The sequence below is a fragment of the Hemitrygon akajei genome, chromosome 3, assembly GCF_048418815.1.
Source record: "Hemitrygon akajei chromosome 3, sHemAka1.3, whole genome shotgun sequence".
Taxonomy (NCBI): Eukaryota; Metazoa; Chordata; class Chondrichthyes; order Myliobatiformes; family Dasyatidae; genus Hemitrygon; species Hemitrygon akajei.
Genome location: NC_133126.1, coordinates 153,583,039 through 153,596,322, shown reverse-complemented (window position 1 = coordinate 153,596,322; position 13,284 = coordinate 153,583,039). Strand labels below are relative to the sequence as shown.

Here is a 13,284-nt window from a genome sequence, read left to right as displayed (position 1 = left end):
CTAATTGAGAATCAACCTCTACTTTAAATATACCCAATAACTCAGCTGCCTGTGGCAACGAATTCCGCAGATTCACTAGCCTCTAGTGAATGAAATTCTCCCTCATCTTGGAAGCCATGAGGAAGGGAGAACATTACATAAGTACTTAGAAAGGAAACCCCAATTGATCCCACCGAGCGACCCCAATATCAAAAGATATTAGGATCAATTGAAAAGTTAGTGAAGGAGATTCTGAGAGGTAGCATCTATCTGCCTCTTGAACGACAAGAATTGATTAGGAATAATATGGCTTTATGTGTGGGAAATTATTTTTAGATGGCAGGAACTAGGGCATCATGTTCCTGCTGTGTTAAGCATTGGTGAGACAGCACTTGGAATATAGTGTGCAGTTCAGGTCACTGCTTAAGCTGGAGAGAACTCAGAAAAGATTTACAAGGAAGTTGCCGGAACTGGTAGTCAATTATGAGGAAAGAATTTATAGCTGAGACTGTTTTCCCTGGAGAGGATATAGCTCAGAATTGAGATCATAAAACCATGAGAAGAATAGATAAGATGGCCAGCAGCAGTCTCTTCTCAGGGTAAAGAGTCTAAAACTAAAGGGCACAGGTTGAAGTTGAGATGGAAAAGATTTAAAAGGGCACTGAGAGGTATAGTGCCTATAAAAAGTATTCACCCGCCTGGGAAGTTTTCATGTTTTATTGTTTTACAACTATGAATCACACTGGATTTAATCTGACTTTTTTGACACTGATCAGCAGAAAACCTCTCATGTCAAAGTGAATACAGATCCCTACAAAGTGATCTAAACTAATTACAAATATAAAAATACAAAATAATTGATTGAATAAGTATTCATCTCCTTTAATATGACACACTAAATCATCACTGGTTCAGTCAATTGGGTTCAGAAGTCATTTAATTAGCTACATGGAGATCACCAGTGTGCAATCGCACCAACTCAGGGCTGTAATTACTGCCAAGGTGCATCTTCTAAATACTGACTTGAAGTGGGCAAGTAATTATGCAAGCAACTATTTTGTGTTTAATAATTGTAATAAATTTAGACCAATTTGTAGAAATTTGTTTTCACTTTGACATGAGGAGTTTTTCTGTTGATCAGTGTCAAAAAAGCAAAATTAAATCCTCTGTGATTCAATGTTGTAAAACAATAAAACATGAAAACTTCCAAGGGGGTGTGAATATTTTTTATAGACACTGTAAATGGGGATATAGAATGAGCTGCAAATATAAGTGGTAAAGGCGTGTGTTCAATTACAATTGTAAAAAGACATACGAATAGGATCATGGGCTGGAAAGATTTGCAGGGATAGAAAAATGAAGAGGGAGCCAAATGCATGCAAATAGCACTAGCCTAGAAAGGCACCTTGTTTGGTATGGACAGTTGGAGCGCTGGGTCTGACTCTGTGCTTTAGAGGTGTGCGTGCATGCAGCATTATTTGATCAATTTTTTGGGTACTCCACTGCCAACACAAAAGTTTCCAATTTCAATGAGCCCCTGATGTCAATAATACATCAGTATTGATCTGATTCACAAATAACTACATCCTATATTCCCTAATTTATTGTTTTCCAACATTGTTCACATTTGGCAAGAGTGTAAAGACAACCAGAATAATAATTTTTCAGTAAATGGGACACAAACACAGTTCAAAATGGAGTCTTTATGTATGCAATATTGAAAATGGCTGCAGTCATCCATTACACTCCAGGATGGCAACCAACTGGAGAAAAGTAAGTAAATGTTCCACTAACAGAATGAAAGCTACCTTAGGCAAATAACTATATTATTTCAAAACTTGGATTCAGAGAAAACCAGCAGAAAATTTATCACAATCATTCTTATGTAATTGAGATAATATACAATGAGTGCAGAGCATCCATTAGCATAAACTGAACTGTCATGAGCTATGGTACTTCATTTGAACACACATTTTCAATTGTTTGTCAAAAGCAATAACACCTGGTAAATAAGAAACTGCAAGTTCAGATATATATAAATAAATTAACAGAATAAGTCTGGAACAAGGTAAACATTCTACCTCTGACTCAGAAGATCGTGTATTCAAGCTGTAGGTTGACTTTTCAGTGGAGCACAGTATTGCTTCCCTCCAAAAAAACATTCAACCTCGTACACAAAAAGAAACGCTTTACTTAGAAGAGCAACAAAGTGTTCTTTCTTCAAATTAACTTGTTATTTAGTCATTGAGCCCACTATTGTTTTAGAACATGATGTACAAGATTGGAGTAACAGTGCCTACAATTCAATAGCAATTAACTACAAAAATATAAATAATTACCAACAAGATACTTCAAACACAAATTATTTTATATTAAAATATTAATTTGTTCCTGTACTTTCTCCTGCAATGCGACAGCAGACAAAGTAAAATTGCTAATATGGGACATTGAATTTTTTATGAGCCTCAATGAATAAACATATCATCCAGCTTAAAACATCACTAAATGCTGACCATTTTATCAGGACAGAATACATTCTAATCAGAATCAGGTCTATTATCACCAGCATGTATTGTGAAATTTGTTAACTTCGCAGCAGTTCAATGGAATGCAGGATAATATCTACAGGACTGTGACAATTTTATTTAAAGATGCACAATCGCCCAGAATTTAATTCTGGAGATCTGGTAGTGCCATGGAATGAAAGATATTACAAAGATTAGGAAGGCAAAGGCCATGAAAGGGTTTCAACAATGATGATAATGTTTAGATTGGACTGAGAGCCAGTATGTCAGCAGTGGTGATGGATGAAGACCACTTGTTACATCTAAGGAGACCTTCAGTATAGTTTTGCATTATTTCAGGTTATGTGGGTTGGTAGTCACCTCCAAAGTGGGAAAAGTCAAGTCTAAAGGTAATGCCGATGACGAGTGTTTCAAACAATGGAGGATCTCAATGGCCTGCTGCCATTCCTATTAACCAACACTCTTCAAAAGATTTTCTGATCAAGCATTGGTCTTTAATTATGTTTTCTTAACATACTTTATGAATGGGGGCCACCAATGAATAATGATTTTTTTCATACACCTTTGTAAGCAATTATAAATTAATGGTGCTTGAGCAAAATTGGCATTTGCAGCAGAAAAGAATTATTGAATGTTGCACTGCTTGGAAGTTGATTATGAACATTTTGCAGCTGCACTGTATTTTTTCCATAGCTGGTTCAATAGCATAGAACCATTCTATTGTGGAAATATATTTACTTGACAATTTCCAGCATTGATTTTGAATAACCCCATGCTCTCAATTCTTTTTCTTCTTGGAGCCTGCTCCTGCTGCTGTTACTTCTGTTGTCGGATCCCACTACAGTGTCTTCAAGCTCTTTATTCCTTTTAACTCCAGGAGTCATTATCCATTCTTCCCTGCCAGCCATCCTTTCCCCTAAACACACAGAAGGAAGTGGTTGCCAAGGCTTGGAGAACTCCAGGTTCAATAGGTTCAACTTCAATAGGTTCGACAGCACAATCTCATCCTCACCGCAGAACTCCACACCAGGCTTGTCTTTCTATTCGTCCTCCCTCTTACTTCCTTCACAGGAAAATAGCCACTCACAGGAGACCTTGCCCACGCCCAGGATTACGGCTGCACAGGTGGAAGGTCAACTGAGGAAGATCTGTACCAGCAAGGCGGCTGGACCGGATGGAGTATCCCCACGATTACTGAGGGCCTGTGCGACTGAGCTGGGAGAACCACTACAGCGCATCTTCAACATGAGCCTGGAGCAGAGAAGAGTACCCAGACAGTGGAAAACATCCTGTATTGTCCCAGTACCGAAGAAACCACAACCAAAGGAGTTGAATGACTTCAGACCTGTTGCCTTGACGTCGCATGTGATGAAGACCATGGAGCGGCTGATAATACAGAATCTGAGGCCACAAACCAGGCACGCCCGGGATCCTCTTCAGTTTGCGTATAAGGAGAAGGTGGGAGTGGAGGATGCTATCACGTATTTGCTGCACAAATCCCTCTCTCACCTGGATGGGGTCAGTGGTGCTGTGAGGATTACATTCCTGGACTTCTCTAGTGCCTTTAACACCATCCAGCCCAAGATCTTAAGGCACAAACTAACGGAGATGGGAGTAGACTCTCACATGGTGGATTGGATAGTGGACTACTTGACAGATAGACCTCAGTATGTGCGGTTGGGAGACTGTAGGTCTGACATGGTGGTCAGCAGCACAGGAGCGCCGCAGGGGACCGTGCTCTCTCCGGTCCTGTTCACCCTGTACACATCAGACTTCCAATATAACTCGGAGTCCTGCCATGTGCAGAAGTTCGCTGATGACACGGCCATAGTGGGGTGTGTCAGGAATGGACAGGAGGAAGAGTATAGGAAACTGATACAGGACTTTGTGATATGGTGCAACTCAAACTACCTGCGTCTCAATATCACCAAGACCAAGGAGATGGTGGTGGACTTTAGGAGATCTAGGCCTCATATGGAGCCAGTGATCATTAATGGAGAATGTGTAGAGCAGGTTAAGACCTACAAGTATCTGGGCTGGGAGTACAGTTAGACGAGAAGCTAGACTGGACTGCCAACACAGATGCCTTGTGCAGGAAGGCACAGAGTCGACTGTACTTCCTTAGAAGGTTGGCGTCATTCAATGTTTGTAGTGAGATGCTGAAGATGTTCTATAGGTCAGTTGTGGAGAGCGCCCTCTTCTTTGTGGTGGCGTGTTGGGGAGGAAGCATTAAGAAGAGGGACGCCTCACGTCTTAATAAGCTGGTAAGGAAGGCGGGCTCTGTCGTGGGCAAAGTACTGGAGAGTATAACATTGGTAGCAGAGTGAAGGGCGCTGAGTAGGCTACGGTCAATTATGGAAAACCCTGAACATCCTCTACATAGCACCATCCAGAGACAGAGAAGCAGTTTCAGTGACAGGTTGCTATCGATGCAATGCTCCTCAGATAGGATGAAGAGATCAATACTCCCCAATGCCATTCGGCTTTACAATTCAACCGCCAGGAGTAAGATATGTTAAAGTGCCGGGGTTAGGACTCAATGTATTTAAGTAAACTACTTAAGAACTTTTTAAAAGCTATTATTAATGCTTTTTGAGAGGGTGATTTTAGATGCATATCATATTTTTACTGAGTTAAGTATTGTATGTAATTAGTTTTGCTACAATAAGTGTATGGGACATCGGAAAAAATGTTGAATTTCCCCATGGGGATGAATAAAGTATCTATCTATCTATCTAATGCTGCATTTTACAATAATATTTTACTAAGTTTCTATTACATTTGGTCCTCTTCTCACTACTACCACTTGGCAAGAGATACAGAAACCTTAGATCCCACACCACCAGCTTCAGAAACAGTTACTATCCTACAACTCTCAGGTGCCTGAACTGGTGTGGATAACTTTATTCACCACTGCTCTGATCTGCAGGAGCACTACCTACTGACTCACTTCCAATGACTCTAGAACTCAGGTTTTCAGTATCATTTTATTTGCAAAATTTGCCTTCTTTTACACATTGGTTATTTGTCAGTCTTTGTTTATGCACAGCTTATTCGTAAAATTCTGCTGTATTTATTTTGCTCTATAAATGCCTGCCAGAAAATTAATCTCAAAAGGTTATATATGGGAACATGTGTAGTTTAATAATAAATTTACTTTGAACTTAGAATCCTTTTGCATATATTAAACAGAAGTGATATCCAAGCCTAGCATTTCACTATTTGTATATCAGTATTTCAAGAGCGTCCCTGAATACCCTTGTACAAAGCAGTTTGCTGGATGATTGCAGAGGGCAGCTACAGGTTAAATACCACTTTGCTAGACTGGGACAACAGATTCAAGACATCAGTCAATGAGATGAGATAGCTCTTTCAGTTTGTGCTGGTGTTGGGCAAAGTGTGAATGCTGCAAAGGACAAATACAGCTGCTCTGCTCAAGCAGCGTTACACATAGTGTGACCCAATAGAAGCAGCAAATGATTCTCAATTTAGTATTTCTTCTATAAGATTATGCAGCTTCAGTACACTGTTGTATCAGCAATGAGTATGGGCTTGAATTCTATGGATAGAATTTTATGGCTTCTTCACAAAGAAAACTCAAAATATTTGTTATGGTTATGACCTTGAACATTCAGCTCATTGTAAATGATAAACAAAATATTACAGCATCTAAAAGTTGTCTGATTATAAAAGTCTTACATTAGCTAATTGGAAACGTACTTTAATCCTGTGGATGCAGAATTCAGAAGGTCATCATCTAGAAGCACAAATTACAATTGCCTTAAGTCCCTGAGGGATATTTTCTGCTTCAAAATGTATTAAATTGAGCCTACCTAATTTATAATTGGCTTCCTTATTTAGTTATGAATATTATAGGCTTGACTAAGCTGTGTCTTCAGACTTCTGTACTTCCTTTCTGATGGTAACAATGAGAAAAGGGCATGCCCTGGGTGATGAGGATCCTTGATAATGAACGTCGCCTTCTGAAGCACCGCTCCTTGAAGATGTCTTATGGAGGCTAATGCCCAGGATGGAGCTGACTAATTTTACAGCTTCTTTTGGTCCTGTGTAGTAGACCAACGCATACCAGACAGTGATACAGTGTCAGGATGCTCTCCATAGTACATCTATAGAAGTTTTTGAGTGTTTGAATTAAGCAGAGACGATTAGGGAAGGTTACATTTGGGGTCTCAACTTTAAAGCTCCAGTTACACTTCAGCTTCCAATCAAGTGTGCAGAAGATGAAAAAGAATAGTGAACTGCACTGACTGAAAGTCACATGAATGACAACCATAAAGGAGCTCTACATTCCTACAGCTACATGTCTTCCTCAGTTGACTAGTTACTATTTGGAAAGAGAAGATGCATATTTTAGTCCATATTGAAATTATTCTACGCATTTTAGAAATATTCAGGCAGCCTAATGTATTTACCGAGCAGTTTGAAACACTTTGTAATATGGTCTGTACCATCTGAATATATAATGGATATCTGAAATTGGTCTTACAATCCCCTAAAATGTAGTTTTATAAAAAACCTATTAAATTTGTAAATGTTTTAAGCTGCTTCCCAAAAATTATTTTGTGGTGATTCAGAAACAGCAGTACAACTTCAGCATTAAATGGACAGGGGAGTATGGTAGTTCAACAATCAAGTTTGTTGAATTAGACTTTTTTGCACAAATTTTATCCAATGTCACATTAAGTAGTTACAAATTAAAAATATCTGTTAAAAACGTTTTCCAATGAGGCACAGCCTTTATAAAATGAGAAATTGCTAAGAGTGTGGCTACAGTTGGCCTTTATCCTGAAATACACAGTACTGCTCCTATATGCAGCCCATGGAAAAAATTCACAATATGATAATTCAGCCAACTGGGACTTTGTTTTAAAATGGAGGTCCCAACTACTTTAAGGGAGAAACAAGGATGGCTGAATGAATGTTTAAAGTATTTAAGAACAGCATTGAATTTTAAGCTCTAGATTTCACAATAACAAATACTCCTGATATAAAACATTAAACCCATGCAGTTAATTACTGTAATCGTGCAACTTTTCTCTTTGAATGGAAATTAGAAAATAAATTAATTATTTTACTTGTATACAACATCAACTGCAGGCCTGAATGAAGTCATGGTATGTCATAAAAATGCACCCTAAATTTAAATTTACACGTGCACATCACATTGTATAGGTCTATGCTGGATTGATGAAACTTTCATCATTCCCAAAAACATTTTACAATTATGGAAAATCCAAATGCCTTGAATTATAATAATCCAGTACTATACATGAGAAACCCAACATGCTTCCACTTAAAAGGAGACAAATACCACCTTTGAACCAATAGTACTTCTCCCACAGGAGATCAGAATTTATTCAGGAATTCAAGATGAACATTTTCTGCAATACTCTGTGCCTAAAATAGCATGTATATTAGACAGTAAAATTAGGATAAAACCAGTGCATTTTTTATATGACAGTGGGTTTCAAATATCATGTGCACCAATAAGGTCAACAAAAATCTAACAAATATTTTAGGACATGCTCATATAGGGAAAAAAAAATCAAACAGACCTTGTTTTGTAAACTCAACTCAAAAAAAATTATCTGACACAAAATCTGTTAACAAGGATGTTTTAAAAAACCTGACCGAATGAGGCAAATTCAAAACTCATATCTTATACTTCCTTAAATGAAAATTCATAAGATAATGATACTTTACATAATTGAAATATGTTACAGCCATTACATTTTTGATGCTGCTTGTAATGAAAGGCTTTCCAGTAAGCTCCAATGGTTACATGGACAAACAAAGGCATTATGAAATAATCAAAAAAATGTGTGTTGCATGATAAACTCTCTATTGAAATACTGAAGCAGTCATCAGCAAAATAAATCAGCAGCTAATGATACAGCAATATTATTCCTTCAAACCTTAGAGGCACAGAACCCCAAATTTTGACGATCTGGAATCAGCAAACGAAAACACATGCAAATTGAAGAATAAAAGGAGAAAAAGTGATAGAGAGGACAAGAAGGTAAAAGAAGGAAGAATGGGAAAAAAAAGAGAAATGGAGAACAGACATATCAGGAGAGAGCAATAGGAGAGATGGAGGAACTAAAGAGGTAAAGATTCTATTAAAAAAAATAAAAAGTTGGGGAAATCAGAAAAAAAAATTAAGGAGAAAAGTCAATGGATAGAGAGATATTCTTTCATCGACCACAAAAACAAGTACAGGCAGGTCAAGGATCACTACCAACAAATTACATTTTGAAATAGAACTTCCAGATTGGTTTTGGGATTGAGAAATATAAACTGTTTACAATGTAATGCATCACTTCTTCATATACTTGCTCCATATGCAGAAATCTACAATAACTACTGGTCATGGATCAGGACATACATTAATGGAACTTGTAGAGAAAGCTGCTGATCTGAACTATTCCAGTTCACTTATTACAAATGGAATTTCCTCTTTTCTCCTGAAAGCATTGGCTGGGTTCTCCACTCCTGGGATCACGAGCCATGATTTTTCACCCATTCATTTGAACACACAGAACTGTGTAGACTGGTGAGCCCACAGAAGAGAGTTCTGCTGCTACTTAACATTCTTTCATCTGTTGCTCCATGTTAGAACTTCCAATCTGTCATGTGTGAACTTAGATAATACATATTAGATGTTCACAAGACATCACATCCTAACAACTGGCTCTCTTGACCACAATATCATCAGCATTCCACGTAAATGGAATTTTGCACAACAAGCTACAAGGCAGCTGCCATCTTCCATCCTCTGAAAATAATTCAAACATGACATAAGTATTCTGAGCATTTAATATGAAAATGACAAACCCAACTTTGTAAATACAGCAAACTTGATCAAATAATATCATCCTGTCTTCAAAAAAAAATTAGAAATTTCTACACAATAGACCTTCTCTCAAAAACACATATTGACAAACAAACTCTTATAAAACACAAAGTATACTGCAGATGCTGTGGTCAAATCAAGATGTACAAACAAGCTGGATGAACTCTTATAAAAGTTATGCAAATATTAAAAAAAAGAGGAAAGATCCCAGCACATTTTCTCAACTTCAAGCAAGGCCAGTAGGTCTTCCCTTGCAGGTTATACCTGTCTGTGCATGAATTATTTTCATGTGGGTGGCTACTATACACCAATTTCTTCCTTTCATCAGAAAAAAAAATCTTGATCCAAAACAAACCACGTTCTATTGCATGGAATTAAGTGTACATGTGCATACAGAGATGACTCACATTTTAGTCATTGACACACTTCATCAGTATATTTGTACATGAAAGCATAACACAACATATTTGCTTACACTGTCTTCCACTGGTCCTTCCCCTTCATCAGGGGTCCCCAACCTTTTTTATGCCATGGACCAATACCATTAAACAAGGGGTCTATGGAGGCCAGGTTGGGAACCCCTGCTCTAAATCGAATTCTCTACCTGAACCAAAGCTGATAATAGCTAGTGCCTGCTACTATCTCTGTAGGGTTGTGGAATATCTCAGAAGAATCTGAAAAAAATACCTGAAAGAAAGGGAACCAGTATATCAAGTATTATTTTATGTCTTACTAAGCAGCACCAATGTGACTGCCTTCATCGTTTGTTACAAACGGTACCAGGCCTGACGAGTATTCCCAGAATTTTCTCTTTTATTTATTATTGTAAAGGTCAAGGGACTGCCCTCAATATCAAGGTTTCACAAACTACTGTGAAATTGATCAATGCCATTCAATACATGAAATATTACACAAAATTGACAATGAAAGCTTCAGGCATCATCACTTGGATGTTTTAGTTGCCTCAATTCTCAACAACTCTAGGGTATCTCTTTATAGTTTGCTCTTAGGATTCAGATATCCCAACAAGGCATCATACATGGTCCATCCCTTGCTGTTCCCAGCAAGTTACAATGGGCCAAGCACTATAGACTAAAAATGAACCAAGCAAAGTAATGAGAGGAGATTCCTTTCTTAAAAGGAGCAGGTTAAGTTTAAGATCATCAATTTACTTTTATGGTAATTAGTGTTTTATACCTGCATGAGGATTCACATTGTTTATGGACCAAATTTTTCTCCGCTTCATTTGTCAGGAGGATAAACAGTTAAGTTGCTACTTGTGTCGCCTGTCAATTTACTCTTCACTGAAATTAACATTGAAGAAGTTTGGCTGGATGTAAAACAGAAGATCCATGGTTCCCAAAACACTTCAGTCTAGTTAAAAATGTACCACAACTTCATCCCCACCCCCCGACACACATTCCCACCAAATAAAATGTGTAATTTTCACAGTACACGCGGACTCAACTGCAACTAAAAGAATACAAAGCAGATTGCTGTACAGCAGAAAACAGTCGGAGTGGTCAATACTCAGACTAGCAAATGTGGAAACTGGTACTCTACAGGGATTGGTGTTGACGTCATCATTCACACAGGCAATTTTGACTGAAATATTATAAGTAGTCTTTGAAAACTGGGATTAGCAATAAATAAAATTCAGCAAGACATGATTAAACTTGCAGAATAGGAATGCAAGTGACAGATGAGCTCCAATCGATAAGTGGTGAGAGTAAAATAGGTACAAACTTAATATATTTTGTAGGAAGGACAAAGATGTTACAGATGCCGAGAAAAATAAAAGGAACAGAAGGAATACAGGTCTTTTAGGATCGAGGTACTGCAACAAGAATCTTTGCAGAGCAGGAAGCTATTCAGAATACAAAGGCCATGCTACCTCACTGCTACAGGAAAACTGTGCCTGCCCCTCATCCTCACACTCAGTGAATCTACAAATAATTTTCTCTCAAATCCCTATCAAATTGCCAATCTTAAAAACCCTGCTTCTATTTCTTTCATAGACAGAAACTTCCTGATCACAGGAACTCCTCACTTCAAACAAAAATAAAGCATTCTTCATACATTCCCTCTGTATACTTGTATGTCACATCAAACATCTCGTTGGAATCTGCAAACAAGAATAGCAATCCCTAATAATAGCAGCACAGGTTAAGAAGGTCATTAAAAGAGCAAATAATGTACTGATATTTACTTTTAAAAAAGTTTAAAATGAAGAGAAATATTAAACCAGGACGAATTTTGTTTTCGTTAAATGCTGCAGAGTTTTATGATGCACATTGAATGCATGTAAACTGTAGAAAAAAATTATAAACAAGATTTTTAAAAATAATACCAGAAATAATACTTCCTATCACAAAATGTTGAGTTAGCTGGGTCTCTTTCGAAAATAGTGAAGACCATGAGGTAATCTGACAGAAGTCTTTAATATTATGAAAATATTTGACAGGGTCAATATAGAGAAGTTGTTTTTCATTCAGGGGAGACCTCACTAGGGATAAAAAATGATAAGTCACAGAAGGTTTATTAAAAATATGAAAAGCCAAGGGGATAGGATCAAATGGCTGTACTCCTGCTGCTACCAAGATGGGAAAACTTAAAATTACTTGGCAAACTCACAACCTTATTTGCACTTCACAGAGAACACAAGATCAGCAGTGGTTCAACAGACTTCTGTGTACCTAAAGGCAACAACTTGTAAATTATACCAGCTCTGTTGTTGTGAATGTGACTCTGGCTAACACAGTCGACAAAAGCTTAAGCAAACCAAAACATTGTGTAGGAACAATCAAAATAATTAAACCATGTATAAGATTTAAAATAATACTAATAGATATAAACATAAATTATGTTCTTGCCTTCTTTTTAATAGGTCCTTTGCATCTTGTTCTTCCCCTTGGGGGTCAACATAAAAATCTTTAAAAATGCAACTGAATCAGAACAAATGATTGCTACCTAGAATTTTTCTTGCCTGCAAATATGAGAGATAATTTAGCAGTGTAGGACAAGCCAACAAGTGTTTTGATTTACCCGAACAACAGACACTGCAAAATTTTGTTGTGCACAGAGACAATGTGTGTCAAACGCCTATGCATTATAAGAGATGAATGATGAAAGGTCTCTCCTTTCAAACACAGTTTGCAGGTGAATGAGAATGGGAGGGTTTGAATATTAGTACCTTCAGAAAGGACCATAAGAGATAGGATCAGAATTAGGTCATTCAGACCAAGTCTGCTCTACCATTCCATCATGGCTGATTTATTAATCCTCTCAACCCCATTCTCCTGCCTTCTCACTGTAACCTTTGATGCCCTCACTACTCACAAACCTATTGATGTCCATTTTAAATACACCCAATGACTTGACCTTGACTGGAGTTTATGTGAGAAGTGAGGAAGGTGCAAGACAGATATATTCCAAAGAAGAAGAAATTTTCGAATGGAAAAAGGATGCAACCGTGGCTGACAAGAGAAGTCAAAGCCAAAGTAAAAGCAAAGCAGAGGGCATACAAGGAAGCAAAAATTAGTGAATAGACTGGGAAGTTTTTAAAAGCTTACAAAAGGAAATTAAGAAGGTCATTAAGAGGTAAAAGATGAACTATGAAAGGAAGCTAGCAAATAATATCAAAGAGGATACTAAAAGCTTTTTCAAATATATAAAGAGTAAAAGACAGGTGAGAGTAGATATAGGACCGATAGAAAATGATGCTGGAGAAATTGTAATGGAAGATAAGGAGATGGCGGAGGAACTGAACATGTATTTTGCATCAGTCTTCACTGAGAAAGACATCAGCAATATACCAGACATTCAAGGGTGTCAGGGAAGAGAAATATGCGCAGTCACAATTACGACAGAGAAAGTACTCAGGAAGCTGAATAGTCTAAGGGTAGA

The 13,284-nt window shown here is 37.6% G+C and overlaps 1 protein-coding gene across 4 annotated transcripts in view; it reads right to left on the bottom strand.

The window, feature by feature from the left end:
• LOC140725527 (inactive N-acetylated-alpha-linked acidic dipeptidase-like protein 2) overlaps positions 1 to 13,284 on the bottom strand; it is a 965,400-nt gene that overhangs the window by 864,826 nt on the left and 87,290 nt on the right. The window lies entirely within an intron of this gene.